The 5434-nt window shown below is 48.6% G+C and overlaps 1 long non-coding RNA gene across 1 annotated transcript; it reads right to left on the reverse strand.

The window, feature by feature from the left end:
• Positions 1-1706: 1706 nt before the first annotated feature.
• LOC129842813 (uncharacterized) lies at positions 1707-2874 on the reverse strand. The gene is made up of 2 exons (XR_008757692.1): positions 2540-2874; positions 1707-2251 (listed from the first exon to the last, which is right to left on the reverse strand). It is a non-coding gene; the product is annotated as an uncharacterized LOC129842813 (long non-coding RNA).
• Positions 2875-5434: the final 2560 nt, after the last annotated feature.

Raw genomic sequence — 5434 nt, forward strand, 5'->3', positions numbered from 1 at the left:
CCAGACACATATCCTCTGATTTACAGAGCAGGCTCAATAACACACTGCTCTCAAGACGCGTATCCTCAGATTTACAGAGCAGGCTCAATGACACACTGCTCTCCAGACACATATCCTCTGATCTACAGAGCAGGCTCAATGACACACTGCTCTCAAGACGCGTATCCTCTGATTTACAGAGCAGGCTCAATGACACACTGCTCTCCAGACACGTATCCTCTGATTTACAGAGCAGGCTCAATGACACACTGCTCTCCAGACACATATCCTCTGATCTACAGAGCAGGCTCAATGACACACTGCTCTCCAGACACATATCCTCTGATTTACAGAGCAGGCTCAATGACACACTGCTCTCCAGACACGTACCCTCTGATTTACAGAGCAGGCTCAATGACACACTGCTCTCCAGACACGTATCCTCTGATTTACAGAGCAGGCTCAATGACACACTGCTCTCCAGACACATATCCTCTGATTTACAGAGCAGGCTCAATATCACACTGCTCTCCAGACACGTATCCTCTGATTTACAGAGCAGGCTCAATGACACACTGCTCTCCAGACACGTATCCTCTGATCTACAGAGCAGGCTCAATAACACACTGCTCTCCAGACACGTATCCTCTGATCTACAGAGCAGGCTCAATGACACACTGCTCTCCAGACACGTGTCCTCTGATTTACAGAGCAGGCTCAATGACACACTGCTCTCCAGACACGTATCCTCTGATTTACAGAGCAGGCTCAATGGCCCTTTTGCACAACGTAGCAACGCCCACTTCCGCTCAACTTCCTACCCGATACATAGCTTCCTGTTCCAATCACTTCCTGTCATCCTGATTGTAGCTTCGAAGTCGCTCGTTTTATCATTTACCTCAGTATATCAATATAATCATATTTCTATTGCGTTTTTTTTATCATTCTTGTTGAAAATTCTGTTTATCCGTTCAGTTAGTGATTTTTAGTAATTTGATTATTGTGTTCTGTCTTTCTCTCTTTAGCTAGCAAATGTTAGCTACCAGTACCTAGCTAATGTTAGCGCTAACGACGATAACGTTATTATTTGAAAGTTAGGAAATTAATAAGATGTAATTTATCTGTTATAATCTTCACCCGGCACAGCCAGAAGAGGACTGGCCACCCCTCATAGCCTGGTTCCTCTCTAGGTTTCTTCCTAGGTTTTGGCCTTTCTAGGGAGTTTTTCCTAGCCACCGTGCTTCTACACCTGCATTCTAGCTGTTTGGGGTTTTAGGCTGGGTTTCTGTACAGCACTTTGAGATATCAGCTGATGTAAGGAAGGGCTTTATAAATAACATTTGATTGATTCAACCTTCTAGTGGGCTTCGACGTTTGAAGAAGAGAGCAGTACCTTTGCTATCCCAGTGGAGTAACTACCATGTCCAAGAGATCCTCATGTCACTGATGCGAAGCATCAACTGAATCTGGGCTGTGGCTTGCCTTCTCACAAAAAAAATGACCAGTGTGGAACCTCTTGTGAAGACATGTGCCAATGAGCAATGAGCTACTACTGCAATGCAATCTTTCCTTCTTTTTTGTGTGGTTGTTGCTGTGATCATCCATATTGTCTAACACCCTGTAGTCCATTTATTGATCGTTAAAACACCACAGCTTTATACTCCAAACACATGTTGTAAAGAGTTTTTATTTACAGTGACAAGAGAACAGAAAAAAATGTAACTTCATTATTTTTTAAATGATTTATTAAATGAATTGCACAGATAGATTTGTTGGGTTTGTTTCTCGTTCATGAATTGAAAGATTAGAAGGAGCCTGTCCGTAGTTATTAAGTCTTTCCTGCCTAAGAACTTGTGCATGTACACATATATAAATAGTACCAGTCACCCTTCTCTCTAATTAGGGAGAACACCACTTGGGTCTCTATGTATTCTCTCACCTGAAGAGACTATGTTGAAGCTGGACTTCTTCACCGAGCACAAATGTACAGCCTTGAACGTTGCTCTCCAAGTCTGTAGCCATCCAGGGGCTGTGAAGGGAATGGTGGTGTATCTCCTTATGGTGAACAATGTGTCTCGTTTGTGATTGGAGGATGCTGGTAAGACAGGAGGCTCCCAACCTTTTCCAAAGAGGGGAGTCGACTAAAAGCTTTTTCAGCAAACATCCCCATGCTGCATATCAATGGCTTGTATAGAGGGCCAGAGTTCTCGTCTGCCTCTCTCTTCTATCTGGAGGACTGACAGGTCCAAGAAGGGTGCTGGAGAGTGTACTTCTGCAAAGCAACGCAGCCGCTGTGGTTAGCCAATCTAAACAGTGCACTATATAGGGAATAGGGCCCTGGTCTAAAGTAGTGTACTATATAGGGAATAGGGCCCTGGTCTAAAGTAGTGTACTATATAGGGAATAGGGCCCTGGTCTATAGTAGTGTACCAGGGCCCTGAAACCACCTGAAATTAAATCATGTTAGTATAATTAAAGTGTAATAGAACTTGACCAGCTACTACCTACTATACTGGCTATTAGGGAATACTGTTAGGGAATCCTATTAGGGAATACTCACCTAATCCCTCCTTCTGCCATGTGCTGTTTGGTGGGCTTGGTGATGGTCATTTTGCCTCTGGGCCCAAGTTGCAGACCCTGTAAAAAGACAGTACAAGGTCTTTATTCTAAATCTAATCATGAGACGATTTAAAACTTTCATTAAATCATTTATTAGCACTACGATGTGATTATAACCAAAACGATGTCGATATGTGGTATAGCTATTAGAACATACTGTAGTTCTCGGGTTTATGCCACTGCTGCCTGGTCTCTGTGCTGCTGTGCACAGGTGGGACGACTGGCGTTCCCATCTGGGTTTATGCCACTGCTGCCTGGTCTCTGTGCTGCTGTGCACAGGTGGGACGACTGGCGTTCCCATCTGGGTTTATGCCACTGCTGCCTGGTCTCTGTGCTGCTGTGCACAGGTGGGACGACTGGCGTTCCCATCTGGGTTTATGCCACTGCTGCCTGGTCTCTGTGCTGCTGTGCACAGGTGGGACGACTGGCGTTCCCATCTGGGTTTATGCCACTGCTGCCTGGTCTCTGTGCTGCTGTGCACAGGTGGGACGACTGGCGTTCCCATCTGGGTTTATGCCTCTGCTGCCTGGTCTCTGTGCTGCTGTGCACAGGTGGGACGACTGGCGTTCCCATCTGGGTTTATGCCACTGCTGCCTGGTCTCTGTGCTGCTGTGCACAGGTGGGACGACTGGCGTTCCCATCTGGGTTTATGCCACTGCTGCCTGGTCTCTGTGCTGCTGTGCACAGGTGGGACGACTGGTGTTCCCATCTGGGTTTATGCCACTGCTGCCTGGTCTCTGTGCTGCTGTGCACAGGTGGGACGACTGGCGTTCCCATCTGGGTTTATGCCACTGCTGCCTGGTCTCTGTGCTGCTGTGCACAGGTGGGACGACTGGCGTTCCCATCTGGGTTTATGCCTCTGCTGCCTGGTCTCTGTGCTGCTGTGCACAGGTGGGACGACTGGCGTTCCCATCTGGGTTTATGCCTCTGCTGCCTGGTCTCTGTGCTGCTGTGCACAGGTGGGACGACTGGCGTTCCCATCTGGGTTTATGCCACTGCTGCCTGGTCTCTGTGCTGCTGTGCACAGGTGGGACGACTGGCGTTCCCATCTGGGTTTATGCCACTGCTGCCTGGTCTCTGTGCTGCTGTGCACAGGTGGGACGACTGGCGTTCCCATCTGGGTTTATGCCTCTGCTGCCTGGTCTCTGTGCTGCTGTGCACAGGTGGGACGACTGGCGTTCCCATCTGGGTTTATGCCTCTGCTGCCTGGTCTCTGTGCTGCTGTGCACAGGTGGGACGACTGGCGTTCCCATCTGGGTTTATGCCTCTGCTGCCTGGTCTCTGTGCTGCTGTGCACAGGTGGGACGACTGGCGTTCCCATCTGGGTTTATGCCACTGCTACCTGGTCTCTGTGCTGCTGTGCACAGGTGGGACGACTGGTGTTCCCATCTGGGTTTATGCCACTGCTGCCTGGTCTCTGTGCTGCTGTGCACAGGTGGGACGACTGGCGTTCCCATCTGGGTTTATGCCACTGCTACCTGGTCTCTGTGCTGCTGTGCACAGGTGGGACGACTGGCGTTCCCATCTGGGTTTATGCCTCTGCTACCTGGTCTCTGTGCTGCTGTGCACAGGTGGGACGACTGGCGTTCCCATCTGGGTTTATGCCACTGCTGCCTGGTCTCTGTGCTGCTGTGCACAGGTGGGACGACTGGTGTTCCCATCTGGGTTTATGCCACTGCTGCCTGGTCTCTGTGCTGCTGTGCACAGGTGGGACGACTGGCGTTCCCATCTGGGTTTATGCCTCTGCTGCCTGGTCTCTGTGCTGCTGTGCACAGGTGGGACGACTGGCGTTCCCATCTGGGTTTATGCCTCTGCTGCCTGGTCTCTGTGCTGCTGTGCACAGGTGGGACGACTGGCGTTCCCATCTGGGTTTATGCCTCTGCTGCCTGGTCTCTGTGCTGCTGTGCACAGGTGGGACGACTGGCGTTCCCATCTGGGAATAGTGTGCAGACTGGAATAGTAATGCAACTGTACAGTTGATGTTATGTCATTGATACGGGCTCAGAGGGTGTTCAGTACAACCTACGTGGGGTTTTATAAAAAAGCAAATGATTAAAAATCCCTCAACGTGTGTCACGACCAGCAAACAGAAATGACTGGAGCGCCACACGCAACAGCCACTAAATTCACTACAGCAATACGGGTTTAAACGTTTCCATTAAGGGTTTGTGCCCCTGGTTGAAGTGTAATCTAATACGTCCAACATAACAGAAGAAGGAAGGGAGACGACTGAACAATGACTACACTAAGAGCGGTTTCATAGACATGGTGTTAAATCCTAGACTAAAGCAATGCCTCTTAAAAATGTCATGCAATAAAATGCAAAAATGAATTACTTAAATCATACAATGTGATTTTCTGGATTTTTGTTTTCGATTCCGTCTCTCACAGTTGAAGTGTACCTATGATAAAAAATTACAGACCTCTACATGCTTTGTAAGTAGGAAAACCTGCAAAATCGGCAGTGTATCAAATACTTGTTCTCCCCACTGTATATATTATATATAACAAATGGCACCCTATTCCCTTTATAGTGCACTACTGTACATGGACTCTGGTCAATAGTAGTGCACTGTAAAGGGAAAGGGTGCCACTAGTCTAGTGGTCTAGATGATAGCTGCCTTCCTTCCTGCCTGCTGCCCTCCACCCTATTCTCGTCTGTCTGTCTGTCTGTCTGTCTGTCTGTCTGTCTGTCTGTCTGTCTGCCCTTCATCCTATTCTCGTCTGTCTGTCTGTCTGGCTGTCTGTCTGCCCTTCATCCTATTCTCCTCTGTCTGTCTGTCTGGCTGTCTGCCTGTCTGTCTGCCCTTCATCCTATTCTCCTCTGTCTGTCTGT

The sequence above is a fragment of the Salvelinus fontinalis genome, unplaced genomic scaffold (assembly GCF_029448725.1).
Source record: "Salvelinus fontinalis isolate EN_2023a unplaced genomic scaffold, ASM2944872v1 scaffold_0066, whole genome shotgun sequence".
In the NCBI taxonomy this organism is placed as follows: Eukaryota; Metazoa; Chordata; class Actinopteri; order Salmoniformes; family Salmonidae; genus Salvelinus; species Salvelinus fontinalis.